The sequence below is a fragment of the Argiope bruennichi genome, chromosome 9 (genome assembly GCF_947563725.1).
Source record: "Argiope bruennichi chromosome 9, qqArgBrue1.1, whole genome shotgun sequence".
NCBI lineage: Eukaryota > Metazoa > Arthropoda > Arachnida > Araneae > Araneidae > Argiope > Argiope bruennichi.
This window is the reverse complement of record NC_079159.1, coordinates 115,487,134-115,507,628: the sequence shown is the minus strand read 5'-3', so window position 1 is coordinate 115,507,628 and position 20,495 is coordinate 115,487,134. Positions and strand designations below refer to the sequence as shown.

Sequence of the window (20,495 nt, the reverse complement as noted above, 5' to 3'; positions counted from 1 at the left end):
TAGATGTAAAATTGGACACAAGTGATTAAAAACGTCGAAGTGAGTGTCAGTATGTGTGTAAAGGGTATCTGAGATTCTTTGAGATGTGATAAGTTATTGTTGGACATTCTATAATTGATTGTTGGATATTGTGTGATACATTCAAGGCCAGTCTTCAATACTTTGACCAGGTATACTACCAAAATAATCTCGGCCAAGAAGTATTCTGTATTCCCAAACGATAATATGCACTTGGAACACACTAAACTTGAGATATGTAAATAATAATCCTGTTAATAAAGTGTAAATAAGTATTTAGATTATTGTCATTGAGCTGAGTGTAGTAATTGTAATATAGTATAATTAATTATACTATATTATAGCGTAATTAATTTATATATTAAGTAAATATAATTATAGTATTATAACTTAGTAATTGTAGTATTTATATTTGTGAATATTGAGTGACAGTAATTCGATGAAGGCATATTGCACCCTTAGGCATTGTACATTATGACCTCTTTTTGTAACAACTCATCAATTTAACTTTACATTTAAATAGGTTTTTTATTTTATCTACATACTAATAATTTATTTTCATTTTTAATATATGTATTATAAACAGTATTAAAAATGAAACCGAAATAATAAAAAAATACAAAGTGAATTCCATAATTATTAATTGAGATAATTAAATTATTGTAAGAGATAAAAAATTTCAAATAAATACTTTAAAAAAATATTATTTTACAATATTTTCAAGCCAAATATAACGTAACTAGTCAAATAAATAATTAATGTCCTAATATATAGTTGATGACTCTTTAATTTATTTATTAATTCAATATAAACACACACTGTGTTCTTAATATTTTATAATTGATAGATTTCATATTTCCCTGCAAATGAATTTATTTGAAACTGGGCTAATAAAACCATTCAACTGAAAACGGCCGCTCCTATCCCAGAGGTAGAAGGCAGGGCTTAGTTTATTCTATCTAATCGAAAATCTCATCTTCGTTTCGAATAGAATGAAGTTTCCGCAATCACGTGACCTTTTCAAATATACTGTAGGCGTTACTCTAGACTCCAGAGGACGCTACGAGGCTGCAATGTAAATTGAACTGAAAGGTGAAACAGAAACCAAAGATGCAAAATAAAGTTTCTACATACTGGAGCTCCTTCACTTCTTTTTTGATGTCTGCATCTAGATGCATATTATATCTGTATGTTTTTATGATTAATATGGGTTTGCTTATCCGAAAAAGTTTGTGGTGATTATTATTATATGAACTCCATTCGTTTGAATAGCTAAAGAAATTTATTACAGATGACTAAATAATGCATCGAAAAGCCGGATTCCTCCTCAGTGAAAGGTAAGGTAAGTTTGCTTTGATATTCATATTATTTGAATAATATATCTGAGTATTCCGATTAAAATAGAAGTTAAATTTTTTTGTAATAATATTTGACAATACATATAAAATTCAAATTGAGTCACTCGCATTGTATTATCCGAAAATATGTTCGTGTCTGATATCTGATCTATCTGACAAAAATGTTTGGGATAAGTTCTGTATATCATAAGGGTTATTTTTTTACGAAAATTTATAATATGAAAGACATTATTCCTCATGTTGAAATGCTGAGTAAATAATTTTCACAGTGTGCATCGTTAAGTATTGACTATTGTTTGCCAAGGATTCGAAAACTTTCCGCGCTCTTGCGCACGCATTAGGATAGGTTTAATTCGTCAAAATAGGAGTGAGAGGAGAGATAAAAGGAGATGTTTACATTTAACAATAAAGTAAATTCGGATTACCCGCGGAACTGAATGAAAATGATAAGGTCGAAAACGACATGGTGCTCACCTACAAGTGAAAAAAATTGAATAAAAAAAATGTCCGGAATTCGAGGTCAGAGAATGACGAAGAATTCCAGAAATGCACTATCCTTCTGTGTCTCACTCCTTAGTGAGATAAAATCGTCAAAAAGTGGTCGTCTCAGGATACTGAAATGAACAATAAAACATAATTCTTGCGGTTCTTTATAAATATTATTAAATATAGCTACATGTATAAAAAAAAGCATCTGTTTTTTCATTTCAAGTAATATGTAATAATTTTTCCAAACAAAGTAATTTATTCTTTATTATTCAAGTAAATATTTTTATTAGTATTTTACTCACATTCTTTAATAACACTTTTTTAAATAATTCGGTGACTAATTTCCTCAAATGATTTTAATGATATGGATTACTAAGTGTTTTCAGAAATTGTTTTTCGTCGGATTAAATTTAAAAATTCTTCGAATATATTTTCTTTAATAATAATTGGTCTTAAAGTCTCCAGTTAAAATTTCTCTAGTAGAACATTATACTAAATATTAAAATAAAAATAATTACTATGGGCGGCTCTTTCTTTTGGCATAATGCTATATCATAAAAAATATTTTTAAAAATTTTAAAAATTATTTCGAAAGTATTTAATGAATTTTTGTTAAACTTTCTAAGTATATACTTGTTAGATGTATTCTTTAAATCTTTACAAAAATACTTTAATAGCTATTTGAATTTTTCACTTTTATGAAAATTTTAATATTCTCAATATGAAAGTAAATTTAGTTATACCAAGAATGATGCGCCCGCATAGTATATTTCTAAAATTTTCGTTTGATTATTTATTAATATTTAGCTTATGCGTTAACAAAATTTCAGATTAAGCTGAGACGGTATTTTCGGAAATTTCGAATTTTGTTTCTATTTCAAGGATATTTGAAAGTAATATGTTACCCCTTTTGACTTCCGCTTCCCTTTTCTGTACTTTCCTCGCCAGCAGTACATCTAACTGGAGACGGGAGTTAAAATGACTCCGCGTTATTCTTTAGCTCTGATTATCACGTGATATTTTGTCCTTGAATACAATCATCTGCTCAGTAGCATCAAGTTGTTCTTTCAGCAGTACATTGGCAAAAGTCTAATATGTATGAACACTTACTTCCGTATAACAGAGTTATTCTTATTCAAAATTAGTGTTCTTTATGGAGACATTGATTCCATGTCTCTGAAACTGTTTTTAATTTCAATAATGCAAAAGAGTGAACAGATTCATAAAATAATATTTTAAAATATTGCATTTTTCGTTTTTGTTTGTTAAATTGTAACAGTTATTAACAATAGTGTGATTCTGTTGTTGTTGCTAATCACTATGGCCTGACTTAGTCAGACCAAATCCAAAAATCCGTTGACAAGAAGAAAGTCAAAAACGAGGAAGGGAGAAGAATAAATTTCTCGCCAAAGAAGTTCTAAACAGTCTAGAATATGTTCAGCAGAGGCCTGATGTTGGCAGCATTTTGGGCAAAGAGGGTAAGATTTTTCACTCTGAGAAAAGGAAAGACATTTAAGGTGGCCACTGGCAAGGAGCGACAGGCAAGTGTTGGTTTTTCGATCCCAAGGAAGAATTAAGGACTGGCCCGGCTTATTGGCTCTACCAATCGTGAGTAGGGGGAACCACCCAATTCTTCTTATTTAGGAATTTCGCCTGAGAGAACAGTTCTAAGTATGTGAGCTCAGCAGAAGATGAAGTCGCTAGGCTGCTTCCTTTCTATGTTATGCCCAGCTAAAATCTGCAGGCAAAGGAGCTAAGACAGTCTTCTACCTCCTGGTGCTCTAGTCTTTTGACTCACAAAAGCTGCACTTCCCTCCCCATGAAACGGTTGACCTCCAGCAATTTCTAAACGAAGTAAATAATCATTAATAGTTGTACGGGTTTTTCTTATAACATCTTTCCAACATTTAATACTATATCTGTATTTCCGTAAAGAAGGGATTATAATAATTGAACAATAATAATTTGTTATAATTATTATTGATTCTGAAATTGAACAGAGTCAAAAAAAAAAATGAAGCATGCATGTAACCGCAACTTCCAAAACTCCAACTGAAAAATTTTCCGCAAGTGATTTATTTAGAAATAATTGCTATAGTTTACTTAAGTAAAAGGTTAAAGAGCATAACTCTCATTAACTCATAAAACAACTCAGCATTAACTATTTAATTTTGCAAACATAATAAATGATGTCGATTTCAAAACTACCGTAATGTGGGAAATGCATGCGTTGATTATATTGATGATTAAATTCTAGGGAATTCGGTTTTTAAAGACAACATATTCGTTCCGGCATTTCGTATACATCATTCTAAATGCAGATAAATGTTGCCATTAAGGGTACAGCTGGTTTTAATTCTGCTTGTCGTGATTGAAATGGCTTGGGATTTCAAGAGAATTAGCGCGTTTCGTTAAGCTCAAGTCTGAACTGTTGCTCATAAATTTAAAATCTTCATCAGCGGATCGATTTATTTGGAACACTATTAAGCTAAACAATTCTGTGATAAGTTGTAAATAATTAAATCTAGACCGGGAAGAGAAATCATTATTAATTCTGATTATATTATACATTGCAACAGCTACATAGCATTTTAAACAATGAAACGATGGAAGAACGTGTAGGTTAACACACATTCTAAACATTTTATAATAGAAACATTTTCACTTCTAAACCTAGCATCTATTATAACCCAAACTTTGAACAAATGTGTTCTAAATATACAAATGTTCTAAATTCTAAACATACAAATGTTCTAAATTCTAAACATACAAATATGTTCTAAATTCTAAACATACAAATATGTTCTAAATTCTAAACATACAAATATGTTCTAAATTCTAAACATACAAATATGTTCTAAATTCTAAACATACAAATATGTTCTAAATTCTAAATATACAAATGTTCTAGCTGATTAAAAGTAATCCAATTTCGAAAATTAGGCAATATACTTAAAGAATAAGAATTGGAATAATGAGACTTTCCATTTTTATATATAAAACATAGCCAATAATTAAAAACGTACTTATTTTACCGGAAAACGTTTGAATCATGATACAATAGACTTCTTATTTGGTAAAAAGACCTACATTTTATAAATTAATTATAAAATCCAAAGTTTAACTCGAAGTGAAGCGGAAAGTGTTTTATATATCTTTCGTTTTACAAAAAATTATCATTAATGAAAGACGAAGCATAAAAAATCGTATAGATGAAAATTAATTTTCGAGCCTATTAATAGCTTCACATATGATAAACAATTTATGAAACGCATGTTAATTATATTATGCAAATATTAATAACTTTTAATTAACAGAAACTCCTAAAGTTTACGTATAGGTGGTTTTTCGCGATTATATTTTTAAATATTAAGGCAATCAAATTATAGTTCTATTCTATATATGCATCTATTGTGGACTCTATTATTTTAGTATAATGGATAATTTTTAAATGAAATAAGTTTGATTTTAAGAGAAGCCTTTCATTTTCTAATGTTTAATTTTGTAATTATTTTTAATATCTACAAGGGTATAATAATCCCACAGAGAAAGAGATTTTGAATAATTGTTTCCAAGACTTAATGGTTGAAGGAGAAGTGCACCAGATAGTGCACCTGTGATTTTATCATTTTTTAATAAGGTTTAAAAAGGGTATCGAAATTTTCACCTGAGTTACTTTCAGAATGTAAAAGTTTATAAACAGAGTTTATCAACTGACTAGGAAATTTAAAATGATCAGGAAATCCAAATAATCTGGAGAAAGTAAGGGATATCAATTCTAAAATTGGGTTTTTAAAATTTTTAATTCGTTTATTTTTTTATAATTATCTGATTCCACAAATAACTGGTATTTTTAATACTTTGAATGAAGTATCTGGATCTTTCATTAGCAATCAACGAAAATCGGTAATTTACTGATAGTCAGAAACGGAGGTCATCAACGTCTTTTGCGCTCGAGTCTTGCGGCTGGAAATTTAAATTTCAGGGATCAAAATTTTAGTTGAGTAGGATTGTCAGAGCCTCATTTGAGAAATTCTTTCCAAAATATTAATTTTCTAGATATTTGCAGATAATCAACTAGCAAATTTGAAGACAATCATCAAATTGTGTCGACTGTTCTGTATTGACTAATTCATTATTTGTCTTATTTTTTGTATATACTGTATGTTTAACAATATATTGTTAAAAAAAATTCGTTCATTCTTGCATAATGCATGATAATACTATGATGATCCGATAGTGTTATAATTTGTTAGTTCATCGTTTGTAAATCAAGTTACGAATTAGCCTTCTTTTTGTCAAATACTTTATAATAGTTTAGGGTTAATTGATATTCGGAACTGCATTGTAAATTTAAAGGTTAATCACTATATTTTATTGTATATATAATATTCACTGAATATTTTTTAACCAATAAAACTACTTAAAGAGGGGAAAAAAGGAAAACTTAAAATATTTCAAAATTGAAGGGAGCATATTCCATTGTTTTCATGAAAGAATAACACTGCAAATGTGTTGCAAAGTCTCTTGCTGTTGAGCAGGGGCGATATATTCTTTTGAAAACCTCCTTAAAATATATTGAAGAAATGCACAAAAAACGACTAAAATTGGTAACATTTGTGAATCTTTATGATAATAAATGTTAACTAAAAAGATTTTGTTGAAATTATAATGCTTAGCCATTACATGTTGGTCTCATTTTTATAATTTCATATAAACAATTTTGCAAAAATCTTGTGGAAAAAAAGAAATTGATTTTAAATTTAGTACCTGTTAAGAGTTTTCGATTATTCGAGGCAAATACGGTCCCGCCGGCGTCCTGGCATAGGGATAGCGCGTCTGCCCCATGATCTGGGCGTCCTGGGTTCGAGTCCCGGTTCGGACATGGTTGTTCTTCCTCTGTTCTATCTGAGACATGTGAATGTGTCCCCCTGTTAAAAGGGGTTGTGCAAGCGAATGTGATGCGTGAGTAGCTAAGACATACTCTTAGTCCTAATTGGTTCTACTAAAACAAGAGACGCTCCCTTGAATTAAAATCGCTGGCTTCGTCAGCGACCTTGGTCCATGGCAAGTGCCATTATAAACCACAACAACAAATGCAGTCCCAACCAATCATAACCGTGATTTCTACTCCAGTAAACGACATTTTATTTTATTACATTTTCTCATTCATGAAACAGAAGGGGAGGGGGTCATTTCTCATAACAATTTTGTAATATCTTTTGCAGTTTATGGTGATACTTTGAGAAAGTACCTGACTTCAAGCAAAGAAGGGTATTCTGAAGATTCGTAGTGAATAAATAAATTTTTGAATGTTAAAAGGTACTCTATAAGATAACAGTCAATTTGAACATAACGTCCTCTCCCCACCTTTGACATAGGTACATTTTAAATGATTTTTCAGGGAAGAACTGTACGTCAGTATAACTTCCATGTAATAATTATTTAATTAGCGAAATAAATTCCACGTTTTCTATCCAAACTTTAAATAAAGATTTTGATTCTACATTGATTTGATTCTACATTTCCAAAGTGTGTGGTTATGCCAGTTACGCTATTACTTACTTCTAAGCCATTGAATTTAATTCCGAAGAGATTCAAACTTCATTCTATTAAGTGTAAAATAGATTAATACTATTATTTGCTTATATGGTATCTGTATAATTCAGGGAAAGACGCACAAAGTCTGATTATTGAAAGACCTTTCATTGAGCAGTTGCTTTTGTCAGCATTGCTTCCATTATTGATTTCAATCCAAGCAATTATTCCATTTCCCTCGAAGTTGAATAGCTATGCCATTTTGAACTACCAAGGGATTAAAATCTCACTCCAAAGGAATGAAGGATTTAATTGTTTAGAGATACAACAGTAGTATAGGTGTAAAAAGATGCACAATTTTTGTCACTGAGAGAAATATCTGGCGGTCTCTTTTATGAGAAATGAGTTGATCACAATGAGACTTCTCAGAAGATATGAATATCATCACATAGCTGTTTATCTACACTCATGCGGTGCTATCTTGGAGATCGTCTACGGAATAAAGACGACAATGGATGTGTTTACTCAAGTTTAGTATTAAGGCTCTAGAGATAAAAGAAAATCGATTTCTTTTGCGAGTTCAAAACTAAAACTGATTCTAAATATTTAGTAACTAAAGTTTGCTATTAACTTAAATAGACTGATGAAATAATTCATAAGTTTCTAAATACGAAAGTAACTCCTCTAAATGCAGTAAAACGAAAAAATATTTTAATACGAAAAACTACACTGTTATAAATTTCCCAGAATGCATCAGCTTCTCAATTGAAAATGTATAAAATATTATTTAAAATCTACAATTTATAAAATTTTTCCTTGTGAAATTATTTTTTTAAACAGCAGGAGTGCTGTTTCCAAAACTGTTTTTCATATCCTGTAATCCTGTTATACAAGCGAACGAATTACTTATTATTAGCGTACAATAGTTAAGAAATACACATCTTAGTCACATTAATGTGACCACTACTTACTTTTGACGTTAACGTTAAATAATCAATTGCAGAAGGCACGTGTTATCAGCAAATTGGGTAGATATATAAAGTATGTTGTAGGTATCGGGAAAACATTTCCGTTTTTGCAGTCATGCAGAAGCGGAGCGATTTATCCGATGTCCAAAAGGGGCATGATCATTGGAGTTTGGGCCAAGGGTGGAAGCATTTCCAAAATGGCTAATTTTGTTAACTGTTCGATGGTCTCCGTGGTAAAAGTATACGATGCTTGGCAAAATGGCACTATCCAAAATCAGCGACGTGGCAAATGTGGTGCACCACGGGCCATAGATGGTAGAGGTGAACGACGGCTGCGAAGATGCGTTCGGAATAATAGACGTGCAACCGTTGATTAACTGATCGCCCAGATGAACCAAGGGGCTATCACATGAGCCTTCGCAGCCGACGTCTGGTTAATGTACCTATGCTGACTATTATTTATCGGCAACGTAGGATGGAATTAGCACGCCAGTACCGCAACTGGACTTCCATTGAGTGGAGAAAGGTGGCTTTTTCCGATGAATCACGTTTTATGCTCCATAGGACAGATGAACGTTGGAGTATACGGCGTGAAACATCTGAAAGCAAACACCCTGCAACAATTGCCGGAAGGGTCCAAGCTAGAGGAGGGAGCATTATGGTTTGCGGAATCTTTTCGTGGCATTTTCTAGATGCACTTATCATTGTGGAAGGCACGATGGATCACCACAAGTATGCATCTATTCTTACTGACCATGTTCACCCCTACATGCGAATTGTTTTCCCTCGGGATGATGCTACAACAACGCGAAATGCCATAAAGCTAGCGGGGCAAGTGCGTGTCTCGAAGAGGATCAGGATGAGTTTACGATACTCCCTTGGCCAGGAAATTCCCCGGACTTGAACCCAATCGAGAATCTGTGGGGCCCCCTCGATCGGATTGTTCGCACCATGGATCCTCACCCGCGTAACCTAGCGCAGCTGGCCACTGCACTGGAGTTGACATGACTCAACATTCCAGTGAACACCTTCAGGAACTTAATTGACTCTCTTCCTGCACATCTCGAAGCTGTCCGCTCTGCGAAAGAGGATTATTCTGGATTTTGACAGATGGTCACATTAATGTGACTGGACCATCTAATAGACTTTGACATGAATTTACAGAAACTATCGTATCATCCTTCTCGTTTATGAAGGATGATATCGCATGAGGTAAATATTATTAAAAAATCAAATTTATTTTTTAGACGCATTTTTACCAACCAACTGAAACAAATATTTGACACAGTTATACACTTTTAATCAGAAAATGACATAAAAAATTAACATATTTAAGTCATTGTGCTTTTTTATGTTTATATATTTCTAGAAATACAAACCGACAGCGTTCAACCTCTTGTTCGATTTACCTCAAAGTTTGATAGGTTTTTTATATTTAAACGTTAAACTTTGTATTGAATGTTTTCACTCTGGATCTTTTCCTTCTGTAGCTATCATGTTAAATTAGAGTGGGACTTCCGGACAGACCAACTTTCTCTGGACTGAGCTTGATCAAAATGTGATAAAAGTCTACAAATTTAGTATATAGACCGTATATGAAATTTCATCTGTTGAAATCAAAGATTTTTTTTCAGTTTTCTTTGTCGCAGAGAGTGACAGACGGATATAATGGCAAGATGTGTTTGTACAACTCGAGAAGGTCTAAAATGTCACGATCCATCAAATTCGCGAATTTAAATTTTTTAATGATTGCAATACTTTCTCTTTCTCTTCTTCTTTCTTTTTGGACTCTTTGCTTATAGGAGAGTGTTCGACAGCACATGAAAGACGATAGCTATTTTTGTTATATGAGAATTCCTGTTTGAAACAAATAAAGCTTTTACATTCGGCCATCTGAGGGCGCTAGGAAGAGTTACATAATTTTCATCCAGCATCTCTGTTTACATTAATTTAACCATTTCGGAAGAGAAAAAATTTAGTAATATTTCATTTTGTCAAAATTTTTTTTGTTGAAATGTAATTAACTTACCATGATTTTAAATGATTTTTTTACAAAATTTCAAGCATTTTTAAAATTATATTTAAAAATTATTCAAACTTCTTGCGCAAAAGCCAAAATAGATCTAGTACATCCAATTCGATTTAAAACAGATCAAAACAAAATCCACATCAGTGATAGAAGAAACTTGAGCGTAATCTTTATTCATTTTGCATCCGCTTTTGTGATTTTTAAATTTAGCTCCCGAATTGCTTTGGTATTTGGATTCTTATTTCCATAAAAAAAAATCTGCCACTAAATAGTTTAGAACCTTGTATCTTTCAGTAAATAAATCTGCAAAACGGAAAAATGTTATGTCATGGTTTCCTCCAGTCAAGAAGTAACGTGTAGTAATCCAATTAGATGAGTAGACACAGCTGGATACTTACGACAAGACTAGTTAAAATAATAGAAGTGTAAATATTATTTGTATACTTTATGGAATAAAAGTTATATACTTTATGGAGTAAATGTTACAACACACTTTCATATTTACTTTGTGTTTTTTTTTTTCATATTTACGTATTTACTTTCCAATTTTTTAATTGTTTTGTAGTTATTTTTTGAATTTTTCCTTAAAAATTCTCATGTAAAGTGGATCAATCTTAGAAATGTACAATTTAAGAAAACTTCAAAATCTCTGCTTTTTGAATTAAGAAGCTTTCTGAATATAAATATCAAGAAACGTTTGCAAAATTGAGGAAGGAATTGTAAAATAGATTGCGCATTGACACATTCCACTTCCTATTTGAGTGTTTAGCTCTGTGCTACTTTCACTTACCAAGCTCAAAGCAAAACTGAAAAATCTTGACTTTCTCCTTAGTATTATTTTAAAGTTACTTTTGATTCTTGTTGAATGTTATTATATAAGTTTTCTGACAATGTTTGATTTTTAAAGCTTTATTCATGGCCAATGAAATATATTGACAAATTAATTTTAATGATAAAATGTTGTCACTTTTAAGACTATAGGTGAGAGTAATATTTCCGCATATTTCAAATAGGACGCATTTTCACGGAAGCATGAATTTCAGCGTATTCCGAATCGAATTTTATCATTACAGAAATTAATTTTATTTTATGTAATAATTATATAATATTTTGAATTATCAAGTTCTTTTTGCATAATATATTTTCATTTTACTAATACTTGTTTCACTGCTTTGTGTTTGGAGTAATTCATTATTTTATGAAACTTAGCTTTTTTCCCGGGCATGTGTTATGTTTGATATTTTCGAATTTTTCTTATTATTATTCTAAATTTGTAACACAATGGAATATTTAATAAAATCTTAATATTTCGATGTTGATACATTATAAATAATGATTAAATTAGATGCTTGCATCTATTTTGATCATTTGTTTACTTTAAAAAGGCATTTATTGAGAAAAATCAAAGTTCTTTGAGAGTTTGAGCTGGGTTTTCGTCTAAAAAGTCTTGCAACTGATTGTCTTTGAATTTTTTTTGGTCCTCCAGGCCGATCTCTGTCATGGACATCGAAATCACCACTCTTAAATCATTGAAACCAAAACTGACAATTGGGATAAGACAGAGCATCATCATATAAGTTTCTAAAAGTGTTCTGATGGGATTCAGCAGCAGATTTCTTTAAATAAAAAAAAGACAATGTCGAAAATGCAATTTGTGTGTTCTGTTGTTGGGGTCTTTGTAGACTAAATAACTCAAAAATCCTGAATGGAAAATTTTCAAAATGATAACCATAAATCAATAGTAAATTGGTAAAACCCAAAAGTAGTGCCGTTTATATAGATACTTCGCATGTTAACCAATAGATGTCGCTGATTAAAATACATGCAAGTACCCAATATAAAAGACAAAGATGAAATGATAATATTAAATGCTCTGTTAATTCCAATCTAAAGAAAAGGTTGTTTGCATAAAACATTGATTAATTTTATTCGAGCTCAAAGAAAGTTACCCAATACTTAATCATTAGAAAATTTCTGACACTGCATTAAAAAAAAGTTGTATGGAATAATTATTCGTTACCTTGTAAGTTTCTTTTCGCAAGAAGCTGCGCTGCACAAACTTTACAATAAGAGACCTCCAGTAAAACAAGAAAAGAAATGTTAATCATACTTCAACATCATGGTTTTTCTATTTCATGTCGTTAATAACTTAATAAAATGCATTCTGGTACTTCTTTTATTACTTCATTATCGTTTTTAATATCCGCTGACTTTAATTATATTAACTTATCAATATGAAAATAATAAAGCTATTAAGGTAAAGAAATTGGAAGTAATGAAAAAAAAATGTAATATGCTTTATGTAAATAGAGACAATTGACTGAAATATGAATACAAACTTGACTCGTACAACAAAATATTAGTAACTGAATATGTTATGTACATGTGCTGTCATTTCTCTTTTTCTTCGAGCTAAATTGTCATTAGATTCTAAAATTAAATCTTTTTTCATGTGTATTATTTTCATGTATATACATGTGGATATCGTTGCAATTACTAGGGAAGTCCACTACATATGGTTTTAAGTCTCGAGAGCCCTTTCTCATCCACGACAACACGATTGTAGAATCCGAATAATTGAGGGCTGATGTAATATCCATTTTTAATGCATTTTTTATTTTATGCATTAATTTGGTGAGTAGAACGGCACTGCTTAACTCTAAACGAGGTGTAGTTACCTGTTTGATCGGTTACACACGAGATTTACTCGCGACTAGCTTCACTTTCCCTTCCCCCGCTGAATTGACTGTTCTGACGTAAATAGCAGTACCATACGTGTTTTCAGACGAGTCACAGAATCCCATGAAGCTCAGTCATTTCCGCGTTTCGAATAACAATACAACTTTCAATGCTAATGTCGTTTAAGTGTGTTAAAGATGTCACAAACTTTTGTCATTCACCATCTTCTTTTGTGGGAAGCATTTCACCTCAATCAATCTTGAGCAACCACAATTGTTGAATGAAGACTTTTGCCCTAGTAATGGATCATTAGGCCAAGTCACACAAGTAGATAAAAAGTATGGCGATAATGGATAAGACCGACCTTTTGGTAAGATGAGCATTTTGCCCTACATATACTTTAAAGGCAAAGGAGTCAATTTCAGCTTTCTAGGCAATTCTTAGTCTTAATTTATCTGTAGATGAAAATTCATATTCTTTTTCCGCAGCACGGATACTGAATACTGACTTGAGTTAATCGATTTTCCACTAGTAGTTAAAGCGGACGTATTAAATACGATTCGTAGTTCAGTTGTGCTTTTTTGAGGCCTATAGATGCCATGATGAGGCATATAATATGTCACTTCGGGATCCAACATTTTCTTCTTGTATTTCGCTCATGTGTCCAAATTTCTCATAGCCATTCAGAAAATCGGAATACAATTTTAGATATTTTTGGTCGTTAGACAGTTGAGTCCATAGCGATTCGAGTCATTTTAGAGCAATATCCCTCGAATTCCCTGGACATGACCAATAATATTTAAATGGAATTGCCTCAGTTTATTTTCCTGTCACATTTCTATATTTTTGCGCATAATGTTCTACACAAATAGCATTCTCTTTACTTTTAGGTAATTCGTTACCTATTTTCTCAATCTCCCAAAATTTTCTTAAGTTTGAATTTAATTCTTCTGCCCACATATGAAACTGCAATAATTAGAATTAAATTTATCTGAACTCGAAACGTTACCTCCTACAATATACCCAAATGCAGTCCTGTAATGTCAGATTCTCATTTTTAGCATTTAATTTCCACTGCTTTATCTTGTCATAATAAGTATTCAGCACCAATTAAACTATCTATTTTCCCTGGAATATTAAAATTAGGATCAGCAAGGTCAATTGATTCTGAAATCTGTATTAATCACCTTATTTGGTATTAAATCTGTTATTTTTGATACAACTAACATCAAAATATTTCTTTCGAAACTCTTACTTTTATTAATCACAGTTGTTGCAACTCTGCGATTAACTATCAGAGAGGCATTATTAATGCAGGATATAGATTGATTTATTTTTTCACTTTTGAGTTGTAATCTCTGCATACAATTGACTCATGAGAGAACACTGTAAGCCGTTATCCAAAAAGCACCTCACTTCCTGCCATTGCGAACATCTACATCTTTTATTAAAAATTTTACAGTAGACAAAACTACATTTTTATTTACGATTATATTGGTTGCAACGAAAGGCATTCTCCACTCATGGGGGAAACAGAACCTGGATCTGAATTTCTTCCGCCCCCGATTGCGAATTATTTATGACTTCAGCAGTTTCTACATTCGTAGACGAAACATTTATTTATTCTTTCGGAAAGTGAATTAATTTATTGTGAGCTTTGCCTCAGAAACAATTCCTATAAGAACATTTTTAAGGATGCAATTCGGCGATAAATATTTAACGCAGGCGTTTTTCTTTTTCTAGCTCAACGCGTTCAAGAACTAGTATCTTAAATTGAGGACAAAGGATGATTTTCACTCTTTAAACATAAATGACAATTTTTACTTTTCACTTCATTGAAAAATGCTTTTGATGCTGGTTTAAATTTATCCTATAAATTTTTTGCCCATTTTTCGTCTCATTTATGATTGTGCCTTGTAAAGCAAAATATAGATCACATTCTTTTCCCAATTGGAGAGGTGTAAACCACTTTTGTTTTGTCTAATATTGATATGAGTTGTTGTTTCTTTGTCAAGCGCTTGGAATAGTTTATGCGAAACTATCAACTGTTTTAGGGTCTCGAAATCTGTTACTCCTCTTAGTTTCAAATAATATTCAAAACCCGTCATTAAGCATGAAGTGAATTGCACATGACTTTCGTTATCTCTAGAAACATTTCTAAAATTCTATAAAAGCGCTAGATATTAGAAGCTCTTTCCCCTAACATATTTAACAAAATCTCTGCTTTTAACTTCTCGGGTACCTTTTATGTACTAAATGCTCTCTCTAACGAAGTAAAATAGAAACCCCAGTTCTGAGCTTTATTCGGTGGTTTAATACGCAATATTCTCAGACTTTAATAAGCTATCCAGTGTATCTTCTGGTTTGGTTTTACAACCTTGATTAACTGAAGTCTGAGTACTATTTTCATTAGCACTTAACTACTCTAATTGTAATTCTATTTTAGTTCTCTCCAATCATAGACGCTCTAGTTTTATTTCATAATCGGATTTTTGGTTTGTATTCCCTATTATTCAAACTGCAAAAATCTTTAAAAACTTCGTTGTAATTTTTGAACACGTCACTTTCCTTAATTAAACGCTTTAGTGCGCTCTGTTTCATGCCTTCCGCAACAATCAAACCTATCTTGTTGGCAAAGAGTTTTAATTCATCTTTTCTAAATTTTGTTAAACCCACCATTTTAAATATATAATTCAAAATAATAATGTTATCACAATTTTATTCTAAATTCATTAAAACAAAATTAATTTCGTCTCGGGAAATTAATTATAACTCATGAAAAACAAAATTAACTTCATCTCGGGAAATTAATCAGTTAATAACTCAAAAGATAATATTCCCCTACCTGTTTGCTGGGACTGCTGTCGCACGAGACCAGTTATCCACAACCGAGTTCTCATTCTTGATATGTTTGCACCACGTTCGTCATCTCGATGATACCACAACTTATAAATCACACACATTTCAAATAATGAAACACTATTCAATATATGCATAGCCATCTCCGGCTCGACGGCCTATGTTTTGGCCCATGATAAGTCATTTTTTAAAAAACACGATCACGTAAAAATCAAACACGCATCGTGGAATGTATCTCTTGGCGAGTACTCACTAAATTTCACTATTATTTGGCCACTTGGTGGCACTACAAAATTAGTAGGTGGAGCGTTCTGCTGACTGATTGGTGCCAATACTTATTTTTAAATTAAAATATACAACAATCTTAAGGTTATGTCTAAATTTGCTTAATAATTTAAATTAATCCAGCATTTAAAATGGAAACGATTTAAATTAGGATAGATATTTAAATTATCGCCAAATGCATATTAATTCCATCAAATAATTTGTTTTTCATTATTTGTAATTAATGGTTTGGCTAAAAATATAAAATATATTAATGTCATATGAGACATTCATAAATCCTCCCCATTAAAAAAAAGAAAATTAGAAAATGAATAAAAAAAATAAGTATTCTGGAGAAAATAATGAAATATTTTTAATTCATCATCATACTCTCATTGTTTGTAACTAATGGCTTGGCAATAGTATAATTAATATTTTTTTCTAAAAATTCCAGTATGGAAAATCTAAATTTAGATTTTCACCGAAAATGAATTGAAGAAAATATATAACTAATTAAATTATATGTTTAACTTATTTAAGAAAAATAGTTTCCTATTAAAGCATTTGTATTTCTCTCTGTGACAAAAATTTCCATGCGAAATTATGATATGATAGAATCGAAATTAAAGTTTCATTAATGACAACTGTTACTTTTGTCATTAAAGGTGCATTTGTATCAGTGTTCTTCAGTGCTATAATATAAATGTATTGTTCTTTTCATTAGTTTATTTAATAAAAATAAGTACTTACAAAAAAATTGTTAGAATAGCTTTATCTGATTTTTGGGCATTTTTAGAATTTCCTCAGGGTCTGCGGTGGTCTGGTGATAAGGTCTTGGCTTCGGAATCGGAGGGTTTCAAGTTCGAGACCCTATTCCACCGAAGAACTGACGTGTAAGCGGGTCTAGTGCACGTTAAATCCATCGGAGCCAAACGGCTTCCCTCTGGTGTGGTGTGGTGTGGTGTGGTTTGGAGATGTGGTGCTAGCTCTGGTGTCGTCCTCGTCATCTGACAGCTGTTCAAAATCATGAGGTCTGTTCCAAAATAGCCCTAGTATTGCTTTAAAATGGGACGTTAATATAATTAAACTATACTAGAATTTCCTGATAGTCATTGCTAATAGAGTGGTCCGTCTGCAGATTGTCAATTCTCTTTTCATAGCAATATAGATATAGCAATAGCCTTTGCTTGGTTGATGGTATCCTCGAAGACAAAGGAAGATATTTTTTTAGGTTGGAAGGTTGGTTAAATTTAAAAAAGAAATGGCTATTAGAATACCTTACTCGTTATTTTCAAAAAGAGACTGGAGTTATGAACTAAATATCTGGATATTTTTCTCTGATGATAAATACCAAAATTTTTTGCAGTTTTTCTACAAAAATATTTTGTGTGTAATGTATGTTATAGAAATAACAGCGCATTTTCAAAACAATTAAGGAGCTCATTAATGATTGGGAATACTAATTAGGAGTACATTATATTATTCAAAATACTAATGACATAGGAATTTTCAGTGCTGAATGGAACAATGTGTTGCTTTATGTCGGTGTCTTTGTTTATTTTATTCATTTCTTGTACTAAAGGAATTTTAAAGCATTCTGTTTAAATTAGGGAAACTTAATTTTTTAACGAAAATAATTATTTCCATGAAAATGTCGGAATTTGCTTAATGGAAGTCGTTGTATATATATATAATCTTTATTTTCTGGAAAATCAAGAACAATAAACATCATACTTAACTATTTTTGAATGTCATGCAATTTACATTTATCATTTGATTGCTCAATATTATATAATTTCTATATCAACCCTTTGCACTCCGAAAAGTAATTCGATGCATAATTATTCACCTAATATAAAGACTTGTTTATCTTTTCGAAAAATAAATATATATAATTGATTTAAGAGGAATTCTTTCAAAAAATTAATTTACATTTTTTTACCACCCTATAGATATTACTGACAATCAAAATTTTAAATAAATACATAAAACCTCAAAATGAGGCACCGTCTTGTATGGTGCCTGAGAGGAGCCATTGGGAGTGTAAAGGGTTAAACATACTTTTTTTTTATGCAAGATGCTTATTCCTATATCAAATGGATTTCAATTTAAAAATGATGATTAAAAATAAATATAATTGACAAATATTTTTCTGAATTAATGATAATAAAAAAATGAAGAAACTTTTGATTTAATTTGAATGGAAAGAATTTTCGATATATTTTTTGAATAATTTTAAAAATTAAGTTGACATGAAGATATAAAATTTAAAGATGCTAAATATTTAAATAAAATTATTCATTTGTTTCGTTTATTTCTTAACTAATGTTAGATTATTCCCCATAATTCCTGTTAACATAGCAATTCTTTAAAAATAATTAAATAATATAAAATCTAAACTTTTTATAAATATCAAGAAAAGTAACATAGGTTATATATAAATTCTGAATCATTCACTTTGAGTAAAAAGCTTCTTTTAAAGAAATATTTTTGAACGTATCGAATAACTTTACCTAATAATAAATTTGAAGGAAACATCTTCAAAAGGAACTGTTCGCTGAAACCCTTTTAAATAATTGCTTCATTGGCAAATGTAATTAATGGTTTCTACTTGTAAACCGACCGCAGCACCATGGCAGTTTAACAAAAAGATTCATTCAAATCTGATTGAATTTATTTCATGATTTATTTCAATCGAGAGAGATTTTCATTTGAAAGGATGGATGTTTTGTCTAACAGTTTGAATTTATAACTTTAACTGCTGTTGAAAGGTCGCTCTATTGAAAGGTATAAGCTGGCTTAAATGATCTATTTTTAGTTCAAAGCAATGGAACAGTTTGATTTCTGATTATAGATAAGCTCAACAATGAAGTACTGCGTTAATATTCATTTTAAAAGGCAGCAGATAGAAACAAAAAGAATATGGTTCACAAATTTAATGTGTAATATAACATCTATAACTAAGGTGACGAATTCTTGTACAGTCATTCAGCCAATATCAGCGAATCATTGAAAGGTGAAATCTCAAAGTTTCATTTTAGCTCGTTTCTTATTACAGTATTCTTATTTTTATTTCTGTTTTTTAGCGAATTTTTCAACTTGTGAATAATTTGATATTGATAGAAGCTATTAAAGGTAATTGGCTTTCGGATTATGATTTCACTTGGTTCTTCAGACATGATTTCATAGATTTCAATTTTATATACGTTGAAAATTTTACTGCTTTAATTATAATGCATTACCAATAAAATAAATGCTGTATTTTTATTAATTAATTTTGTTATCCAGACCTTTGGTTTTAATTATTTCTCTAAAAGATCTGATAGCAACACAGAGTTAAAGATCTAAAAAATCTGTGTTTAAATTGACTTTGTACTGCTGCCTGATTTTAGTGAGTGTTTTAACTTTTTCTAAGGTTTATACCTTTTTATAAGTTTGTAAATCATATAGAATTTTTTTAAAGTTAAGATCAGGATTCCACAAGCTTTATGTGAGAATTTTCACAGGATATATTCTTAAGAAGATATCAAAATCTTAAAAAACCTTATTTAATTTTTAAAATAATTTTAACAGTTCAAAATCTTTTATTAATGTTTGCTCCTAAATGTTCTTTTTGGAAAATGTTATGATTTTATTGGCTTGAGTACATTTTATACGTATTATATTTAATATATGTATATTTTAGGAAGTAATAAAAATTTTAGGAGGGCCTATTTGGTAATTAATTGAAGTAAAAATGTTAACTGAATTGAAGTTATGTTTAACGTAATGATTTAGATTATATTGTTTTATTAAGTATGCAACTTTCTTCTCCTACTACTAATAAAGATGAATGTGTATGTGATGACGCTCTACTGCCCAGACAAAAGAAACCAAATATTTGTTATGTATTATTACAGCCATTAAGGTAATCTCTTTCTATAAATACAATTTCTATAAAAATTCTGAATAATTTGTAAGTCAAGAATAATTGAAAAAACTGATCATAAAAACTAGGGATGTTCCAAAATCAAAATGCTTACAAAACGATAAAAAGAAGCAATATATTTTTTTTACTAAACAAAGGCATCAGAAAACCAAGCAAATTAAAGTTACTTGATTATGTAATATTAAACTTTTCAAATTTCCTCAGTCCTTTTTAAGGGAGAAGCATGACAACCCAGCATAGTATAGAATCCCGCAAGAACTGGGCAAACTGATCCTTGATGCTACCCTTTGTGTTTTTTGTTTTTAAGCCTAAAGAATTTCCACGGATTGCAACGAACTAAAGCCTTGGAAAATTATTCTTCGAGT

The 20,495-nt window shown here is 30.7% G+C and overlaps 1 protein-coding gene across 1 annotated transcript in view; it reads left to right on the top strand.

The window, feature by feature from the left end:
- Window positions 1-1,093: 1,093 nt before the first annotated feature.
- The window catches only part of LOC129985124 (alpha-glucosidase-like), a 624,230-nt gene continuing 604,828 nt past the window's right edge, over window positions 1,094-20,495 (top strand). Inside the window, exons 1-2 of the mRNA XM_056095042.1 lie at window positions 1,094-1,205; window positions 1,310-1,360. The gene's annotated coding sequence lies outside the window, so the exon portion shown is untranslated. The remainder of the gene's footprint in view (window positions 1,206-1,309; window positions 1,361-20,495) is intronic.